At 40.6% G+C, this 22,592-nt stretch overlaps 1 long non-coding RNA gene across 1 annotated transcript; it reads right to left on the reverse strand.

Annotated features, from left to right (window-relative positions):
* Positions 1-325: 325 nt before the first annotated feature.
* Positions 326-22,591, reverse strand: LOC130835800 (uncharacterized). Its single transcript, XR_009049039.1, has 3 exons — positions 22,222-22,591; positions 21,585-21,705; positions 326-2,671 (listed from the first exon to the last, which is right to left on the reverse strand). It is a non-coding gene; the product is annotated as an uncharacterized LOC130835800 (long non-coding RNA).
* Between the last annotated feature and the right edge of the window lies 1 nt (position 22,592).

The following is a 22,592-nucleotide window of genomic DNA, read 5'->3' on the forward strand; positions in this document are numbered from 1 at the left end:
AGCTGCACGTTAGATCTCCAGAACTTATTCATCCCACACAACTGAACTTTGTTCCCTTTGACCAGCACCTCCCATTCTCCCCAGCACTCTATCTTCTTCACAGATGATGTGACTCCTGCATTTGTGATCTAGTGGCTACAGAAGATATAAATCAGGAACCATAAGTATGTCCTAAAAATGACACAACTTTGAAAACATCCAAATAATATGTAATTCCACACCAAGCATACCAGACTTGTTTTAGCATCCTATACATTTTATCATTTTAAAAATGTACTACTGCTATTGTATCTTTCACATTAAATCTTTTCCTTTATTTCCCAATGAGATGAGCTCTATTACAAACATTGAAAATTTACCAGGACTAAAAGAAATCACGGTAGACATTTGTAGAATCAAACAGCCGAAGTAGAACAAATATACAATATTTTGTCTCTCTGAATTTTCCTTTAGTTGGTTTTAATAAAAGTTGGTATTTCAGTGGGGAAATCTGAAAAGCAATTCTGAGTGATGATAAAGCAGTGTTTTGAAGGTGAATGGAAGAGCATCTCTCTCCGGGGCCTACAGAGTCAACAGGGTCTCCACAACCAAGCTGAACGCTCCTAATCAATATTACAGGATAATGTTTTGTTTCTTTCCAGCTTTGTTCGTATTTATTGTATTTATCTAATGTATACAACATGGCGATTTGATATACATACACACTGTGAGAGGATCATCACCATCAAGTTCATTAACACAGCCACCACCTCACGTAGTTACCTTTCATTGGGTGTCAAGAATGCTGAAGATCTACTTTCTCAGCCAATTTCAAATGTACAAGACAATATTATTAACTGCAGTCTCCATGCTGTAATTAGATGCTCAGGAGTTATACATCTGATAACTGAAAGACTGTGCCCTTTACCAACGTCCCCCCATGTCCCATGTGCCTCAGCCATTTGCAATCACTATTCTAATTTGTGTTACCAGGACGTCGACGTTTTTCTTCTTAGATTCCACATATAAGTGACACCATGCAGTATTTTTCTGTCTATGTCTGGTTTATTTCATTTACCGTAATGCCTTCCCGGTTCATCTCCGATGTCATGAATTTCCAAATGGCAGGATTTCCTTTTTTATGGCTAAAAAACATTCCGCTGCACACATTTTCTTTATCCATTCATCCATCAATGGACACTTAGGTTGTTTCCACGTCTAGGCTATTGTAAATAACATGGGGGTGCAAATATCTCTTCAGGATAGTGATTTTATTTCCTTCAGATATATACCTATATGCTAGGTCATATGAGAGCTCTATTTCTAATGTGTTAAGGAAACTTCATACTGTTTTCCATAGTAGCCACACCAATTTACATTCCCACCAGCAGCACACAAGGGCTCCCTTTTCTCCTTATGCTCACCAACACTTATGTCCTGTGTTTTGATAATAGACATTCTAGCAGGTGTGTGGTGATAGCTTACCTGTGGTTTTGATTTGCATTTATAAGATGATTATTGATGTTGAGTATATTTTCATGTACCTGTTGGACGTTTTGTATATCTTCTTTGGAAAAATGTCTATTCAGGTCTTCTGTGAATTTTTCAATCAGATTGTTTGCTTTTTTGCTATTGGCTCCAGGATTCACCCTTGAAATCAAACCTCCACAGGGCCCCAAAAGAGACCTTTCTAAAATATATATCTGAAAATCTCGTTTCCTAGCTTACAAGCCTCCCATGCTTTCCCTTTATCTTCCGGAAGTTTCCTGAGACTAACGCGTAAACCCTAGAGGCTGGCACACAATGCACTGGGCCATCTGACTCTCACTTTTTCTTTCTAGCCTCATCTCTCCACCCTTAAGTTCTTCCTCCTCATGCTTTGGCTTTTAATATTTAGGAGGTCTTTTTACACCATTGTCCTTTATGATACTACGGTTGGACTAGAAATACAATGCTAGACGCAAACTGTAAAGCTCAAGCAGAGATTAGAGCATGTGAGAGTTTTCACATGTTGGTAAGTGAACCTCCAAGATGTGGTGTTGCTTGCTACAGCCGCAGTTACCTGAGTCCGATATTTCCCATGAACCTTACTTCCCCCTATAAATCTTTTCCTTAGAAAAGAAAGGTGTCTGCCTCCCAGCAAAGTGGTTAGCATGAAATCAACAAGCTCTTTAGGGATTTGCCCATCTCTACAGGACAGGGAACAAATTCCTCCTGTTTGTCAAGTTTCTGTGAATTTATAAAAACAAGTTTCCCAGACATGAAGGTACGAAACTCAGATGTAGTGGCAGAAAAACATCATAGTACAGAAAGGCATTCAATTCTCTCGGAAACACTGTGCTTATTAAAGGCATAAACACTAGGTACAGAAAGTTCAGTAATCCTTTTCCTAAGGGCAATAATAGTTTTTACATTACAAAATCAAATGGTTGCTCCTTATTTGAAAGATGAAAATAAAGTGCCAGTTTGGAGAGGAAATAAAGTGTAACCAAGTCAAATGCTTGTAGCTGAGTGGAGGGTCAGTCATTTTCCATCCGGAATAGCTTTCATCCAAGTGTATTTATACCATAGCCAGGTTTTACTTTTACTTCTCCCAGGTTGTGTAGCTTTACCATTGGTTGAGATTCTGGCATAATCACAGAAACCCATCAGCTCAGTTAATTCTTGGCTCCTTGGTCTCTCCCTCCGTGTCCTACAGGGAAGCCAGGACATGGGAAGCAGGCAATTTAGCATCACACGGAGCCCTTATCACAGAGCTATTGCCTCTCTCTGTTCTCACAACAATTGCAATACTGATAAGCAGTAAATTATATCTGACAACTACTTTCTTAGGAGAGAAAAAGGATAGGCAGTAAAGAGACATGCTTTGAGTTACACTGTAGAAATGATCTCCCATATAAAGAAGACGTGAAAGTAGTTATTTTTGAAAGCGATGGATTCCTGCCACCACGCTGCAGCTCAGCACGCCAAGCCCAGAAGTGAAGTGTTTTGCCCAAGCTCTTGCAGTTAGTAAGCGGCAGAACCAGGATATAAACTGATATTCAAAGGACATGTTCTCTCCCCTCCATGCCAGCTGCTTCCCAGAAAAGAAGCATAGCCCTATTGTGATGCAGTTACTTTCGAGCAAACCAGAACTCTAAATCTGGAACCCGATTCTCAGCAATTCCTATGGCTTCCTCGTATCTTGAATAATGAGAGGGATCGTGCAGAAAATAGATTCCACATCTCATGGTTTCCATTTTTGTTCTGATGTAATGAACATTATTACAATGATACTGACTCTAAATTCTGGGTTTCGACTTCATTAAAAAGTGTTTATAACTCAACAAATATCACCAGGACAAGTGGAGGCAACGATAAAAGATATCGAGACGCAGAAAAGGGATTACTACCTTAAACGTAAAGCCACCCCTGATTCCCCACTGCACATCTTTAACCTCAAATGAAATCCTCTCTTTGAGTGTTGCATTGTGATGAACAGTGAAGTACAAAGGAATGACCCTTGTATGATGTCTGCAGATATTGTACTTTGGGACTACAGCCCATAGCAGAATCCTTCGTAAACTCAAACACTGCTAGTAAATTCAAGAGTCAGTCTCTTACGGCACCAAATGTCAGTGTATCATTGGCCTTTTGTTGTTGCTTAGATAACTCTCCCCAAACAGCCCTCTCCAAACACACATTCACTCAGCAAAGTGTCTGTTGTGTATGCCACATTCTGCTAGGAAATATATAAGACGCACACGATGGGCTATAGCTCCAAAACCAGCCACTTCTTACATCTCTACAACTAACCTCATGATATAAACAAACATCAACTCCCACCTAGAACATGGCAGCAACCGTCTGACTGGTCTCTGAAATCCTTTGAAAATAAAAATCTAACTGCAACACACCCCTATTAAGTTCCTCCAATGACTGCTTATTGCAATTACAACAAAATTCAAGGGCTTTATCTTGACCTATAAAACCTGCACAATGTGAGCACCGCTATGCACTGGCCACAGTGGAACTTCATGCTACATGCTCCCTTTGCCTGGAGTGATGTTGCCCCAAATCTTTACACATCTGGGATTCTCCCCCATCATTTAGGTTCACCTGAAATGTTGCCTTCTGAGAGACATCCCTCCTGAAGATTCCATCTTAAACAAAAATAAACTCTCGGCAATATTTTCCTCTCTAAATATTCTTTGGAGCATGTATTACCATATGAAATAATTTGTAAACGATTTAATATTTTTACCACTAGAATGTCAATCTCTTGAGGACAGGAAACTTAATGATTTTCTTTACCTCTGATTCCAGGGCCTAAGCAGAACCTGGTTCACCCAGGAGCTCAAGAAATTCACATATTTAAAGTATACAATTCATTCACTTTTTGGGGTATTCAGTCCTGTAGCTGTCACCCTAAGCAATTTTAGAACATTTCGATAGCCACAAAAAGAAATCCCATACTCATTAACTGTCACTCCCCATTCTTCCTCCATCCCCAACCACAAACTTTTAAAGACAAAAACAATGGAAAGTAATGTGGCGAAGAAGAAAAGATAAAAACAAAAGGAAGAAACGGCAACTGCCAGGGAGGTGTAGGAAAACACAAGCAAAGCCATATGTGGATGGAGATAAATAAATGATTGTGTTGTTCACTCCAAATTCACACCCTGGTGATGCTAGCACCAAAATGGGCTCACTTCCCTAACCAACAGTCCTTTGTTTATAAGAAGGGGAAACAGAGATAGCAGTTAAAGAACACAACATCGTGACCTATTTAAACATAACTTGCCAGAATATAATAAAAATGAAACTAAATTACCAGACTGTTGACCGCAATTCTGTTAAAATGAAAGCCACAGAATATTTCATAACTTCAGAAATTACGGGATGGCAAAACTTACAAGTTGATCATTTTTTTCTGCAGCCCAAAGGAGTCTCCATTCCTGACACTCTACAATGTTATAATGAATTATACAACATTTTCCATTGTATTGGCAGGAATGATGTCTTGGACAATTCAAACCTCTGAGAAGACTTCTTATTTTTACACCATCGTCTCCCACATCTGATTTAATTATTTAAGAGAAGGTCATTCCCGGACAAAGGGTCACAGAACACCGTTCCGGCATCCTGGCCTTCCACCCTCACATGTTCAGGAGAGACGTGGAAGTTGATGTTAGCCCGCCCAAGTTGAAACTATGACTCAAATTTTGCCAGCTGCAATCACACTCTCCTTCATCTAAACTTTTGCACCTTTCAAGACCACAGAAGTCCAACCCTAAGACAAGAAAGAAACACCTAGAAGTAAATTTTCCAGAAGCCTGACTTTCTTAAGTTTTGAGGTAATTGCTACTAGCTCAAAAAGAAGAGAACTTTATATGTAGGTGGAAAAATCTAAACAGTCCTGGAGAAATGCATGTAGGTCACCAGTTGTTAAGAAGGGCTCCTTTAAAGACTGTGTTGCTAGGTGGTTGATAAATAAAAACAAACAAGGTTAACTACAGAGGTACTGAGTCTGAACATGACTTCTTGGACAGGAAAATTAATAAAATGCCTGTTCTTGAGGTAAGAAGAATGAGATTAAACATGCAAAGCTTACTTGCATTTTTTTTTCAAGAAGTGATTACACAAAGACAGGTGCAGTGAGAAATCACTAGGGTAGAAAATGGGAGACTAGGAAGATGAGAGGAAGTTTGTTTTAAAAGTGGGGTTAAAAGGAAAGAGTTGAACCGGTGACACAACCATCCGTGTGTTTCTTCCTCTGCAGTTTGTGCTGTAGAATGGCCTTAGGCCCTAGGTACACAAACCAGCTATTTTTCGAAAAACTGTACTTTGCAGACCCAAGCAGATTTCTCACAGCTTCCTACCAGGTGTCAGGAAAACAGATCTGTGAACAAACAAAAGGTTGCTTGAGCTGCTACATGCAAACTAGAAGATTCACAACAGTATGCAAAGATGCTTCCTTAGAGAGCTTGCCATTGGCTGCCAGGAAGAAACCAATTCCCAAGGCCATCTGGTATTCAAGACTTCCCAATTGCACCCCAACCATTTTCTCAAAGGTAACTGTTGCCGCTTCCTGACACAAGCAAATTGCTTCCTCTGTCCAGACTCCTGGGTTCACTCTCACCTCCCCCAGTCTCAAGGCACACATTGCTCCCGCCCATCCAGAATGCCTTCCTTGTACCTCTCCATCTTTCTAAATCCGATCTCAAGAAATTTCTCAAGTCTCACCTCCTTCATGAAACTTTCTAGCTCACTAAGACCTAAAGGAATCCTCTTTCCTCCCATAACCTCTAGTGTATACTGTCTGTGGTCTGAGTGATGACATACCTGTACAGGCAATTTTATTATTATGTGTTTTATCTGTTCACTGGGACTATACATGTCTTAAAGACGAAGACTAAGAATCGTTCATTCTTGTTTTTACACTGCACAGAGTCAGGGTCTAACACATAGCTGGTGTTCAATAAATGTCTGTTGATAGCTTTACGTAGATGGAAAAAGGAAAGACCTTGTATTAGGGGACTAAAAGCTGCTATAAAAAATGCAATGCAGTGGCTGAAACTGTCCAGTGTTAGCAGGGGGCTCGCCTTCACCCAGGCGTTCAGGGCGCCAGGCTGACGCAGCTTCAACAAATGGATTCCATCATCAGTTTCATGGCTTCCATCCCCCACCCCACCCCCCCGGTAGGAAGAGAGGGAAAAGCAGAGGTCCAGTGCCAGACTTGCCCTCTCGAAATGAGTAAGACGTTGCACACATCAATTCTGAGCACATTTCTTTGCCTCACACCTGGCTGCAGAGGGCACTGGGCACTGCAGCGCTGAGCTAGGCAGCCACGTCCCAGCTGCAACTCTGCTATCAGGAAAGAAGAGGAGAAGAGGTTTCTGTGGACAAGGAGCATCCTCGACACAGACACTCTGGGCACCTCTCCCACCTATAGAACTAGTAAACATTTTAATCTAACGACATAGTGTCCTTCTTGATACTGGAATCAGGCTTTCTATGAAATGCCAAACTCTTGTAATCCAGGGATGAAACTCATCTCTCCCTGCTCAAATCTCACCACAAAGTGACCAAGAACCATATTTTGGGACGATGCACCAAGCAGAAGTAGCTTTCTCTCTCTGTACCCTCTTAGTAGAGGAGGAAACCCCTCTTCCCTCACCTCTCCAAGGTAAGCCCAAGTGAAGGATGCCTCCTGCCAACCAGCTCCCATCGGCTGTATCACCAAGAGGCTGGGACCAGTGAGGACTCCCTCTGCTGCTGACTGTCAAAGACACTGGAGTAGCCTATGCTTTTCAATTTACTGTACTCTTATGTCCCCAGAGCCACACTTACCTACTAAGTTTTATAATACGCCCAGACCAGCGCCTCCAGCCTACTTACAGATACTGAGAGGCTATCCATGTAATACCCAATTTGAATTCAATTCTAAAATATTTATCAATCATATATTATGAGCAAAGCACTATGTAGATACTGAGATTTTTGAAATTCCTGCCCTAAAAGTTGTTTCGAATCCCCTGCAGGGGATAGATATCAGCAATCACTTTATTACAAAACACAACTGGGCAAGTCTAACTAGAGATGCAAGCAAAGCGCTATGCGACTGTGGCCAAAAGAGCAATCGATTCTAGGTAGAGGGCCAGGGAGGGCTTTGAAACATATTTAGATAAAAAGGTTGCCTGGGGGAGGTGACCCTTGAATGGGACCTTGAGGGATGAGTAGAATTTTAACAAGTAGCAGAGAAAGAAGGTGACATTCTAGATGGATGGGAGCAAAGGCCAGTGAGAACAGAGAGCCATCTGGGCAATGCCAGATGCCTCTGGGGCTGGGATGAAGCAGCCTGGGGCATGAAGCAGGGATGGCAGGGATGGCTTTGAGCGCATGCAAACTTGAACCATCAGGTCAGCAATGACCTGCGATTCCTGAGGAGGGTAGCAACTTGATCGGTTCCAGGTAGAAGGAAGACAAGTTTGCTAATCACGGGAAAGGGAGGTAAAGAGGCAGGAAGGTCAGTGGCCACTCCTAATATTTTTTTAATTTTTTTTTTGGCCGAGCCATGCAGCTTGCAGGATCTTAGTTCCCTGACCAAGGATCGAACCCAGGCCACTGGCAGTGAAAGCACAAAGTTCTAACCACTGGACCGCCAGGGAACTCTCCATAATAATTCTTATTGAGCCCTAATTCTCCAAGGGAAGTCCCATTATTATTTCCATATTACAGCTGGGTAATGACAGAAGTCATCCTCCTCTATGTGCAAAGGCAGGACTTGACCCAAGGCTTTGCCAGGGTAACCATTACGCTATAGTCCTGTTGACGTGGCGGCCATCCAGCCTGGAGACACGAAGGGGCTGCATGAGGGCAAGCGCCGTGGAGACAGGGCACTGAACAGACGTGCTACGGGGGTTCGAAAGAAGACTCAGGACGGTACCTTGAAGGAGGATGAGCCTGGAAGGGGGAAAGATAGACCCATGGAGTTCTGAGGGCTAGAAAGCAAAAATACTGGGACTGCAAACCATCCCTGAGTGCTGGGGTCTGGGGATAAAGGCGAAACAGGCACAGAGTGGCAAGTTACAGCACTCACAGTTGTTGATACTGGGCTCAAGAAAATCAAGCAGCATGTGGAGAAAAAAGGCAAAAGGCAAGTGGCTGCCTGGGTGAGCTCTAACGAACTGATTTGGAAGAAAAATTCAAGTTGATTGACTGGCCTGCATTATCCTGATCGCAGTAAATCCCTTTGGCCAAACAGAACTTGGTTCAACCTTAAAGGTATGCTCTGTATTATCGCTCTGCATACCAAAATATTCATATATCTTGGGAAAGTCTAAAAAATTATGTTTTTCCTTTCAAAGAGTGGAATGTAAAATACCCACCAAATCCTCCTGGATGGCGCCTGGGTGAATGTATTCCTTGTTATTTCATTTAAGCTGCTAAATATCTATTAGAGTAAAATTATGGGCTCTTTGCCTGTGGAGTTTCCACCGGTAGCTTCCTGAGCATCTCAGCAGTAAACGTGGCTCGGAGCCCTTCATTTTGTAAGGCAGATGTGCTTCATGCCTGTGGTTGCCTAGCAAGTGGGCAATGGTTCCTACAAGAAACTGTTTTCTCTATGATCCACGCGAGAGGGATGCGTAGACTCAAAAAGGCAGCCCAGATCCTGGGTGGACATAATGACCAAGCAAAGGCATCTGCTGATGTTAGACTTTGGGGGGAGGGGGAACCCTCAAGATACTGGCAATTAAAATTATCTAAGCCTGTCCTTCTGTGACCTTCACTCTGACAAAAGGACTGCTCTTTCCAGAAATGACCAACCTACTTTGCAAAGTCAGGATGACTCCTTTCCCTGGAAGCTCTTCTCACTCAACCTACGGTGTGTATTTCAAGTTTTTCAGGTGAGACACCTGTGTCCTTCACTAAGCCGTGAATGGAAGGGGAAGGTGGGGGGATAACTGAAGTGCTTAAAAAGCACACACACAACCGTTCCCTTTATTCAGCTGTACTAACTTTCTCAGCCCATAGAATGAACAAATACAAGTAAGACGTGAAGATCAGCAGCTTTATCAAAGCACGGAGCTGTCAGGTTCTGGGGGAGGCTATTTGTCAAATCAGAACACATACACTTTTAGGATAGAAATTGGAATATGAATTAAGCTCATATCACTCAAAAAAGAGCTGAATGCATCTGAAACCAAAGTACACTGTCAGCCTCCTCCACTCGCTCCGGGCGCTGATGCCTCGATTAGCTATGCAAGAAGCTACCTGCTATTTTAGAATTATATGAAGTCACCTCGGGGTATCTACAAGCTTCTCACGCACAAGATACTGACTTTTTTTTTCTTTTTCCTCCTTCTTCTTGGCTTAGAGCACAGTTGTTGCTCCATCCCAGTAAGTACTATATCATGGATTGTTATTGCATAAGCTGTCATTAGGGCAGCTTGCCTTTTCACAAAAGAATCAGTCTGCAAACAATAATGGCTTGTTGCTAAACCCCCTCTAAAACTAAAAGACACCTAGCCTTTTTTTTTTTAGGTAGTAAGTATTCCCCTAAAAGATTAGGGAGCTGAAAGCTTAATTTCTAAAGAGGGTTTTTGCTTTTTTTTTTTTTTTTTAAATAACAGAGAACATTCCCTCCACCCCATTTTTTTTTAAAATAAATTACCTGCTCTCTTGAAATAGTAACTAAAATTTATAGGAACGAAAGAATAGCTCACACGATAGGTATCTAAGCCACGAAGCTGCCAGTGTACATAGGATTGCAGGTACCGTGCTGTTTAACATGTTTCTACCTGAGGCACACAGATTCTGTTTTGATACCGGACTGCTTCAAAACATTTTTAGATGAAAATGTGATCATGAACACGAGGGCCTGACAACTCAGTCTTCAAAAGCCAAGGTTAATAAGGGCTTGTGTAGACTTTCCCAAATAAATACATTAACACAGTTAACCTTTGACCTACAGCGCCCTTAATCTTTCAGCCCCAAGCTTCTTCTCTCCTGGGAAGGGTGTCACGATGCTGCCAAAACGAGCTTTGCCAAAAAGAGTGCTGAGCATTCACTCTGGTTTAGACCGAAACCACCTTAATCACTCACCTTTCATCTTGCCAGGTCTCCAGAGTATAACTGTTCCAAACGCTCTTAGATTTCACAGGCTTAATCTGCCCCACAAAACTTGAGTATTCCCTATGAAAAAGAAGAACACTAGATTTCTGCTTCTGCTCACTTAGCTCTGAGGCATCTCCCAGCTCTAACTCCTGATGCCACCCTGAAAAGTATTGCTCTGAATCTGAGTGCCCACCTGCTCCAAACTCAGAGTGGAATCTCTATCAGCTAGCCTCTGTGCTCGTTTTCCACTCGTGTAACTGTGTATGGCCTATAAGGCCACTCTTCCCTGAGGCCTTAATAAAACTTGCTTTACCACACTTGCAATTACTAAGCATGCAATTTATATTTCCAGGTGCAAAAATGTCTCATGCAAATCTCTCTGACCTGAAATAACCAAAGGCACCTTCGAAATAGGAGTCTACGCATCTACTGCTTACTCAACAGATCCACAGCAAATCCCACTGACCGCATCTCATTCTCCCCGACTCCAAATCACCAGAGCTTAATTAGACACCTCTGAAGTCAAGCCTGGCCTCTCCAAACCCATGATGGATGAACTGAGCCACAGCTATGCAACAGGATTAGCTTTTGTCTTTGTGGTTTATACAAGTGTAGAAGGTGACTAAAATCCAAGAGTTCCACTCTTGTTACCTGAAGTCTACGGCTGCTATGCGGTCCTGACCTAGGCTGTTTTGACCACATAAACTATTAAAAAATGGATATGCGATAGTGACTGCTACCAATATTTCAAAACGAAACTGCATACTCTAAAGCATCACTCTGAAATCAAATTTCCAGTTGATTAAGCGGGAGTTTGGAAGAGGGAGAGACTCTTGCATTGGGAAGCTGTCGAATAAGTAATCTCTAGGCATGGCCCGTGGCCCGTGGCCCGTGGCCCGTAGACCAGCACACAAGTTGAGTGTTCCAGAAAGATTACATGAGTTACAACCCTTGACCTTTTATTCCCAGCCAGACAAGGATTAGTTCTCCTTAGCATGCTGGAAAATGTGAATGCACTTTTCTAGAGCTAGTGCTAAGGCAGAGAAGCCACCAGTATTAATACAGGAAGTACCATGAGTACTTCCTGTATTAATATTACCTCAACTCCAGGAAACAATAGGCAAATGCAATTGAGGAGAACACTTTGCCATTGGCTAATTACTTATTTATCCAGTCAACAAATATTTGTTCATAGTATCCTATGTTCTTGCACGCATGCGTCATTACACTGGAAACACACTATGGCAGGAAACCCTAGCTAAATAAATGCTAGTTTCCTTCTTTCTTCTCTCTGGGTAAACGCGTTCTAATCAAATACAGTGAACTGACAAGCGATGCTTTGAGGACTGCCTTTAACTAAATTCAAGGTATAAAAGGAAGGGTTACAGGAGGCTCCTAAGTGCTCATTCCTTTTTCAAATTACCTCATTTCCAGGTGAATACTGCTAACCAGAGTTAAGGTAGGCCAGCCATCCATATGTCAGAAGTAAAGCCCATTGTGCTATTTGAAGTTTCCTTACCATATTTCTTGACACAAAGTATTATTAGATTTAAAAACAAATTATAACATATTTTTTCTCTTCAGTCTTCAGGTGTAATTTGGCACGTGTAAATTGTTTTCTCTTCGTAATGTAAAGAGTGACATGATAGATTTGATCAGTAGCATTTTCTTACAAAATCAACAGGCAATCATTGCCTGGGTGACTCACGATGGGGTGTAGAGCTGTTCTTAGCCTATCTAAAGAGGAAGAAAAGTTCATTAAAGTTCAGGTGTTGAGAACACAGACCCGAAAGCCTCGGTTTTTAAAAATTGCCCAATTTCATGAAGCATAATCTCTCTTAAATTCTGACTCTCACCCAGACTTTGTGAATACACAACTTCAGTTATTTAAATTAGTCATGTGAAGGGGAGCAGGTTAGTTACGAGATGGGAATCATGCCATTCTCCTCTGTTTACCACAGACCAACACGGGTTGAGTTACAAAAGTTTATTATTTCTGAAGCTGTACTATCACATAAACACGAATGTGAAATTCTCAAAGTGGACACTGCCTAGGAACAAGGACTCACAGGGGTGACGGAGGAGTAAGCCTTATACGCCAGTCTCCATGGAGTCTCCTGTTTCCCCAAAGCAGCCTCTGTTGTGAGATGTCACTTGCCCAGCTCAAACCAAGGGAGGATCTATATGGCGATAGGAGAAGAAAGGGTCATTAGGTAAAGATATGCAAGCAGAAGTCCTTTCTGAAATGGATCGAGTATCTTTAATCCTGTATTCTGGCCTCCAGATGATTTACGGCTCCTATTTTCTTTTCTCTCTTTCCTTGTAAAGCTTGCCAAAGTAGACTTTCACTTTGCCTTGAAGCGTGCAAACACAGAGTTCTATCTTCCTTGATGAATCGGAGTCTTGCCAAGTGAAAGCTTTAATGACAAAATTATGCTCTGAAGAGAGGACAAGGTGATAGCCTGGGAGACTTGGGAGAAACACCACAGAGTGTTCCTTGGGCTGTTAGAATTTAGAAAATTAAGAACCAGGCTGTGATCCTCCCTCCACACCACATTTGTTTCCCCCCACCCTGCCCCAACTCCAGCCCAGTTATAATAGAAAAACTGTGCATATGTTAAGTCTGATTTGCTTCATGTGGGTAAGGCATTAGGGGCTCTGCCCCATCACCCTTTGGTTCTGCTTTACCTTGAAGGATGAGGAACTGCTGTGTGCATTCTCTAACCCTTCCCTTCCCTCAACCATAAATGGTTCAGCCTTACACCAGATTGTGAAGTAGGTAAAGTTGTCTCAGGCACCCAGTCACAATCATTTGCGATCTTCTCCATCCCCACCCACCCCCAGCCTTCCAGAGCTCCATGTCACTCAGGCTTCCTTCTGAATACGAAGGAATTCCTACAAGAATACTCTAGGGACTTCCCTGGTGGTCCAGTGGGTAAGACTCCAAGCTCCCAATGCAGGGGGCCCGGGTTCAATCCCTGGTCAGGGAACTAGATCTTGATTGCGTGCCACATCTAAGGAGTCTGCATGCCGCAACTAAGAAGCCCACATGCCACAACTAAGACCCAGAGCAACCAAAACAAATAATAATAATAATAATAATAAAGTAGAAAAAGAAAAAGGATATTCTAAACTGCAGAAGACCTTCCTTTTCTTGTTCTTCTCATGCCTACGATTACAAGAGAAGACTTCCAAATTTCTCTCTCCAGCCCAGATCTTTACCCTGAGATGCAGAGCTACACATTGAACAATTTGTTGGACATTTGCACAGCAATAGTCAACAGATATTTTCCCTTGTCAATTAGTCTTTCTGTATTGACTAGTGGAGCAGTCTTCCTTTGCATAACCCAGATCAATAGCTGTAGAGCTGCAATACACCCTATCCTTTCCTTTACCATCAAAGAAATGTTCAATTCTTATCTAGTCTACCTTCTATTCAATTTATCACCAAGTATCTATGGAATGCCTGCTCCATGCTAGGAATGTTTGTAGGCTGTTGGGATATATCAGCAAGCAAAATGGGAAAAGATCCCTGCTCTCCTAGAGTCTACATTCAAGTTTTGAGAGACCAGACTCGCCATCATAATGGTGCTAATGATGATAAGTATAACTTAGACAGTCTCTTAGAGAATGAGAAGTGCAATGGGAAAAAAAATTTTAAGTAGAATTAAGAGGATTGGGAGTGACAGTGCAGATGAGTGGGCAGTGGGGTGTTGACATTTTTAACAAAGAGGGCAGGTAAACCTCACTGAGACATGCTATTCAAGCACAGGGGCATAGTTGCAATGGTATCTGGAGGGAGAGGGTTTCAGGCAGAGGAAAGAGCCAGTGCACAGGTTCTCCAATGGGAATGTTTTTGGTCTGATCAGGGACCAGCAAAGTGATCAGTGTGGCTGGAGCAAGTGAAAGGAGCGGGGGAGTGGTACCAGAGGAGACCACAGGGAGAACTAAGGGCCAGAGGGTGTGAGGTCTTGTGCTCCAATGTAAGCATTTTGGCCTTTACAAAGTCCAAGGGGGAAAAATGGTAGTATTTCATTTTTTTTTACTTATAAGAGAATTATTCCGGCTACTGCACTGGAAACTGAGGAAGTAAGAATAGAAGCAAGAAGACCAATTAGAAGGTTATTATAATAATCCAACTGAGAGAGAATGATATCTTGAATCAAAGTGGTTTTAACAGAAGTTGTAAGAAGTGACCAGACTCTACATTAAGTCTGAAAGAAGATCCAACAAGATTTCTTTTTCTTTTTAGCCTTGGTCTTCTTTTTCTTTTTGTTTTGAAGTAATTTTAGACTTACAGAAATACTGCAAAAATAAAAAAAAGAGAAAGAGTTCCCATATACCCATCACTCAGCTTCCCCAAATATTTACAACTTATTTAACTGCTGTTTATTATTTAAAACCAGGAAATTAATAATGATACTATACCATTAACTAAACTGCAAACTTTATTCAACTTTCTCCCAATGTCCTTGGGAGAAAATGTCTTTTTTCTATGCCAGGATCCCACACTACATTTTGTAGTTGTATCTCCATAATTTCCTCCAATCTGTGACACGTGGTTCCTCAGTATTTCCTTGTGTTTCCTGACCTTGGCATTTTCAACGAGTAATGGACAGTTGTTTTGTAGAATCTTCCAGGATTTAGGTTTGTCTGATATTTTCACATGATTGGATTGCATTTTTGGCAAAGAATATCACAGACAAGATGTGTTTCTTTCCGTATGCATCATATCAGAATATACACGGTGACAAAGTGTCTTATTAACTGGTGGTGTTACTCTTCAATGAGATTTCTTGACAGATTGAAATATGGGGAATAAGAATGAGAAGAGTCAAGAGTGACTTCAAGATTTTTGTTCTGAACAACCAGAAGGATAGAGTCATCAACTGGGGCAGATGGAGCAGGTCTAGGGCAAGCTGAGTTCAGCTTTGAACATGTTAAGTTTGAGGTGTCTACTAGATATCTAAGTAAGTGTAGGTTTCATGTAGGCAGTTGCATATATAAGTTTGGAGTATGAGAAAGAGGTTGGGATAGAGAAATTAATTTTGGAATCGTCAGCATATGGATGGTTTTTATAGCTATAGGATTAAATTAAGTTCACTAAGCGAGAACATAAGAATAGAAAAGTGAAAAATAAGGACTGAGCCCTGGGACAATCCAACATCAGAAAGTTGGTGAGAAGAGGAGAAACTTGCAAATGATATTAACAAATAGCAACTAGTAAGGGATTAGGAAACTATCTTGATTGATTCTTTTTTTTAAATTTATTTATTATGTATTTATTTATTTATGTATTTATTTTATTGACTGTGTTGGGTCTTGGCTGCTGCACATGGGCTTTCTCTAGTTGTGGCGAGTGGGGGCTACTCTTCGTTGTGGTGCGTGGGCTTCTCACTGCAGTGGCCTCACTTGTTGCAGAGCACAGGCTCTAGGTGCGTGGGCTTCAGTAGTTGCGGCACATGGGCTCAATAGTTGTGGCTCACGGGCTTTAGAGCACAAGCTCAATAGCTGTGGCTCACGGCTTAGTTGCTCCTCAGCATGTGGTATCTTCCTGGGGCAGGGCTTGAACCCACGTCCCCTGCATTGGCAGGTGGATTCTTATCCACTGCGCCACGTAGGAAGTCCCTTGATTGATTCTTTATCCTTTCCTCTCCATCTTTATTCCCACGGCCTTAACCTAGGCCATTTTCCTTAAAATATTGGCTACTCCTTTAGGATTCAGTTTTCCAATGGAAAACGGAGTTTTAGATAGCCTTTGAGGGACTTCCTTGGTGGCAAAGTGGTTAAGAATCCACCTGTCAATGCAGGTGACACAAGTTCAAGCCCTGGCCTGGCAAGATCCCACTTGCTTCAGAGCAACTAAGCCCATGCTCCACAACTACCGAGTCTGTGCTCTAGAGCCCGCGAGCCACAACTACTGAAGCCTGCACGCCTAGAGCCCGTGCTCCGCAACAAGAGAAGCCACCATAATAAGAAGCCAGTGCACCACAATGAAGAGTAGCCCCTGCTCTCTGCAACTAGAGAAAGCCCCCTCGCGCAGCAACAAAGACCCAACTCAGCCATAAATAAATAAATAAATAAATAAATAAATAAATAAATTTATTAAAATAAATAAATAGCTTTTAATTCTTAGGTCTGAAACGAGAGTTAGGTGATACCTATAAATTATTTTGCAGTGTCTGGTGCACGGAAAATGTTAGCTATTAGTCATTATTATTTTTCTCTGTCTCCTTCATTAGATTGTGAATATCCTAATAGCTGACACAGTTTTCTTTTATTCCATTCCCTACTACTGCATTAGTACATCATTAACGCTCAATAAACAATTCTTGAACAAACAGAAAAAAGAAGAAAAAAGTTAAGGGTACTGCTTAACCCAAAAGATTAAATTCTTATAAAATTCCAAACAATGGCACTTAGAATAAAAGATACATTTTGCTAGAGGGTCTTCCTTGATGCCCCTCGAAGCATACTCCCTGGGTGACCATCTTGGTGTCAATTTTCCCGTTCTGTGTCTTGAATGGAGAAGAGCTACGACAGAGCTCAGGCTGGCCCTTGTCCGAAACATCCTCTCATTGCATTTAGCTTCTCAGGATTTATGAGCCAAATCAGTCTCTCCCAATGACAGCCCTCTCAAGAATGGCACTTAGCTACTGACAATCTAGAAGAGAAGGACATGCTTGACCTTGGACAAGTTAATTGATTCTTTGTTACGTCTTGGTTGTATTTGTAAAGTGGTTGTATTTGTAAAACTGAAGATGATGCCTCTTCTAGTAGAACACAATGGCTGAACAAGATCATTGCTTGAGGTCCTTATCCTTAATAGACAACAAAGTGATGAAAAATAGAAACCAGTATTATATTCCTTGTTCTATATTAGATGGTTAAGTGGGCGGGTAGAGGTACCACATACCCACTGAGCACTCCATGTATGAAATTATCCAATGTTATAGTATTAAATCTCACTGTAATTTTATAAAGTAAATATTAATATTAGCATATATTTAAGAATTTGTATAAAGAGATAGCAACTCGAGTCCTTCTTCTGATCCAAATGAATGCTTTTTCCACTGCACCAGTCTGGAAAATAAGATAGAGAATCTATCTGAGTAGAAGAGAGTGCTCAGCTGAACTTTGGGTGGGAAAGAAAAACAAAGTTCTGTGCTTCTGCCCCTGGAGGGACTCCTAGACTGTTCTAGTATACTATTTTGAGTTTCCATTTTGGCATTCTGATTTAAAGGAAAACTTCAACTGCATAATTAAAACCGGGCATTTATGCTATAGAGACCTGTGATTTTTTTCCTTAGGTCAATGTTACAAACTTGCTTGCTTTTAATATTTTCTCTTTAACCAATATTGCACTTTTAACTCTCTTGTGTGAGTGGGTAAGAAGCAAGACAGAAGAAATCGATGATGTCAATGTTCCAAGTTCTCTGCACGGGAAACAGTAAAACTGGAACCCAACTATTAAGAACCTTTCGGTAAACAGTTTTGTTTTGTTTTGGTTTTTCCTCCTATGTCCCACTTTATTAAAAAAAAAAAAAAAAGGAGGTTACTAGAAAACAAGTATACAGCAGAGATTTAACTTCGACATCAAAAAGGCAATTTCTAGAGTAAGTCCCAGTCCACATACATGCACAATTAGCTACACCTTCTGTGTCTACATTTACTTGGCTGCACAATGAGAATTCTTATCCTTAATCATGACCTGGGGGCACTGCAAGATAATCATTAAATATATTCACCAAACTGTACTTACAAGGGAAGAAAATTGGAATAACACATCAGAAAGATTTTTTAAACAAAGATTGAAATTTAAAACTGGTTTTCTAGTTGATTTCCAGTTCATTTAAAAAATTTTACTTTATCACACCACTGCAGTTTCTGATGGAAGATAACATAAAATGAAAGCCATTTGTCTCCATATGATTCATTTTAGCAAACATTAATTCAGTGCCAGGTATTTTGTTCACTGCCAGCAGTGTATGGAAATAAATATAAAATAGACTTATCATTTAGAATAGGGTTAGTAAACTACAGCCCACGGGCCAAGCTTATTTTTGTATGGTCCACGAGCTAAGGAAAGTTTTCACATTTTTTACAGTTGGGGAAAAAAAATCAGAAGAAAAAAAATATTTTGTGACGTGAAAATTATATGAAATTCAAATTTCTGTCCGTAAATAAAGTCTTATAGGAACACAGCCACACTCATTTTTTAGATTTTTATCTAGGGATGCTTTCACACTGAGATGGCTGACCTGAGTAGTTGACACCGAGACAATTGGCTTGCAAAGCCCTCTCCAGAAAAAGTTTGCCATCTCTGCTTGAGAAGCTCACAATCTATGGTGGGAGAGAGGTACACATATGCACTCAGTTTTCCCAACATGATTAGTGCTATAACAGTGGGAAAAATTATTCCTTCTGTCTGTAGAATTCTGAATTTAATGAGCATATTTAATGAGAATGAAGGCAATGAGGTAATGAAAGAAATTCTAAGCAAAGACATGGAGAATCAGAGCATAATATAGGGACAGAGAATAACAAGCCCATATTGTATCTGAGAGAAGTTCTGGGAGGAGTGTAGAAAGAAGTGGGAGATGAGATTAAGAAAGTACATGAAATCTGTGCACGTGTAAATTGGGGCAGCCACTGTGGAAAGCAGCATGAAGGTTCCTCAAAAATTAAAAATAGAACTTCCACACAATCCAGAAATTCCACGCCTGGTGATGTATCCAAAGAAAATGAAGGCATTAATTTGGAAAAAAATATGTTCACCCCATGATCATTGCAGCATTATTTACAATAGACAGGATATGGAAGCAACCTAAATGCTCTAGAATAGATGAATGGATAAAGAAGATGTGGTACACACACACACACACACACACACACACACACACACACGGAGGAATATTAGTCATAAAAAAGAATGAAATCTTGCCATTTGTGACAACATGGATGGACCTAGAAGATATTATGCTAAGTGAAATGTCAGGCAGAGAAAGATAAATACTGTATAATTTCACTTATATGTGGAATCTAAAATACAAATGAACAAACATGAGTAAAGAGAAACAGAGTCATAGACACAGAGAACAAACAGGTGGTTGCCAGCGGTGAGGCAGGGAGGAGGAGGAGAGAAATAAGTGAGGGAGATTAAGAGGTACAGACTTTCAGTACAAATGTCATGGGTATGAAATGTATAGTGTGCAAATATAGTCAATAATTATGTAATATCTTTGCATGGAGATGGGGGAAAACTAGACTTACAGTGATCATCTTGAAATATACAGAAATATTGAATCACTGTGTTGTATACCAGGAAATAACATACTGTCGTAGATCAATTATACTTCAAATCAAACTCATAGAAAAAGAGATCAGATTCATGGTTACCAGAGATGGGGTTTCAGGGGAAGGAGGAATCGGACGAAGATGGTCAAAAGGCACAAATTTCCATCTATAAGATAAATAACTACTAGGAGAGTAATGTACAACATGACTGATATAGTTAACACTGCTGTATATTATATGTAAAACCTGTTGAGAAAGTAAATCCTAAAAATTCTCATCACAAGGAAAAAATACCTCTCTTCTATTTCTTTAATTTTGTTTCTATGAGATGACGGATGTTTGCTAAATTTATTGTGGATATTGTTTCATAATGTTTGTAAGTCAAGTCATTATGCTGCACCCTTAAATATACACAGTGCTGTATGTAAATTGTATCTCAAAGAAAAAAAAAGTGGGAGATGAGATTAAGAAGGTATGTGAAATCAGATTAGGATTTCTAACCTATTCAAAGATTAGGTGTCTCCTGCAGCTGGTCATTAAAGATTTTAAAGCAGAAGTGCTTGATCAGATCTCCGTTTGAGAAAGATAACTCCAGCAGAAAGGTGGAGGCAAGAGAGACTGAAAGGAGAGAACAAAGGCAGAGGAACCAGAATGGCAAAACCCAGGTTAAAGATGATGATGTGACTCAAGACAACCTGTCTTAAATTGGTGGGGTGGAGTCGGGAGGCACAAAGGCATTTCAGACGAACCGAACTGCTGACCAACTGGATTTGAAACAAGAGTGAAAAGTGTCAAGGTGGCATGATACTTGACAGAATTTCTGAACTGAGAAAAACATTATCCAAATATGAGTTCTTTGGAGAAAAGGTGCTGGTCTGTCTCTCATTGCTCTGCTCCGGAAAGTAAAACAATAACTGACTCTTCATATACACTTAGTCCTTGCTGAATGAGTAAATCAGTGAATGCCATGAAGCAAGATAGGAAATGAAGAGGGAAAAGTAGCTTTGATAGAAATATTGAAGTTTACCTATATCCTCCTTCGGTGAGAATACGCTCTATTTTGGATAAATCAGGCTTGAGGTGCCTGTGGTTAAAGTAGCCCAGTAAGGAATTTTGGAATACAGGCCCAATGCTTAGCTGAGAAATCTTAATGACCTTGAAGGTCAGCAAGATAAGGACACTCGATGAACCCATGGAGTGGATAAGAGTATTCCAGTTAAATTTATCTTAAAATACCATAAAATTGGGTGCTTATTCCCTTGTTAAACTATAACATTATCCTGTTTAATTGAATAGACACTGCACATCTCCACAGCCTGGTTTCATTGTCCCTTTGGAAAGATTTGGCAATGACTCTGCTACTGTAGCCTTTTCAATACCTAAATATATTAGGTAAGAAAGAAAGAAAAAAGGATATCAACTACATTCAAAAACATCTTTAAATGATTTAGTGTATTATCATTTAATAATAATGATGGTTATTATTATACTGTAATGCTACAATAAAGCAAAATCAGAGTTATCTTTGTATTCAAACAATAACACCAACATTAAATTTTGAACTGAGTTTAGAAAATACAATGAGTATATTCGTTAGGCACGGCACCCAGAATTTGCTTTAAATATGATGTTAAGCATTCAGCAAACAGAAACAAACAAAAATACTTGATTGTATTGCAACTCTAGGCATAATGACTAGTGCATTCTACCGTTATTGGAAAGTGAACTCCAATTGCCAGGGCCACGTTGGTTGGCTGGGCATCATCCAGAAGGTGAAATCACAAGGGAGAAGACTAGTAGGATCTGGTTTCCTTCTCCTATTGCGTGACCCTAGTGGGTGTTTGGGAAACACAACATTATGAAAAGTGAAACATATTTTGATACTGCTGGACTTCCTGGTCTTCAATCCAATCATGTATCTTGTACATTTTCAAGAGAAGGGTACTACATGATGCATTTTCTAAACTTATTTGACCACAGAGTAATTTTATTCAAAGTATCTAATAGAACTAGTGTACCATGGAACCCACTTTGGGAAACAACATACTAATTGTTATTTTTTTAATTTTATTTATTTATTTATTTATTTTTTGGGGGGGTACACCAAGTGCAACCATCTGTTTTTATACACATATCCCAATATTCCCTCCCTCCCTTGACTCCCCCCCACCCTCCCCGTCCCAGTCCTCTAAGGCATCTTCCATCCTCCAGTTGAACTCCCTTTGTTATACAGCAACTTCCCACTGGCTATCTATTTTACAGCTGGTAGTAAACAATATACTAATTATCCTCGAAAGCTACACACCTCCTTGCAGGCAAGTCTACCCACTGCTACCTTTCACTCACCATTTATTTGCTGCTGCTGAGCAAATTTATATCTCCACTCAGGTATTTTCTCTCTTGAGTTCCATGTGTGTCTTGCAGACATCACCATTTGAATGTCCTGAGAGCACCAATAAAATCTATATGTCAAAAATTGTCAGCATTTCCATCTCTGCTTCTCCCCACTACACACACACACACACACACACACACACACATTCATTTTCAGCCTTCTGTTACAGTCTCAGGAAATAGTGCTATCACGTGGCCAGTGCTTCAATAAAAAATCCTGGAGATGTCTTTGAGTTATTTTGCTTCCTCACCACTGATACCCATTCACCTCCTTGATGCAATTAGCCCTGAAATATCTCTTGATTCAAGTCCCTTTTCATAAA

Source organism: Hippopotamus amphibius, chromosome 14 (genome assembly GCF_030028045.1).
Source record: "Hippopotamus amphibius kiboko isolate mHipAmp2 chromosome 14, mHipAmp2.hap2, whole genome shotgun sequence".
Lineage (NCBI taxonomy): Eukaryota > Metazoa > Chordata > Mammalia > Artiodactyla > Hippopotamidae > Hippopotamus > Hippopotamus amphibius.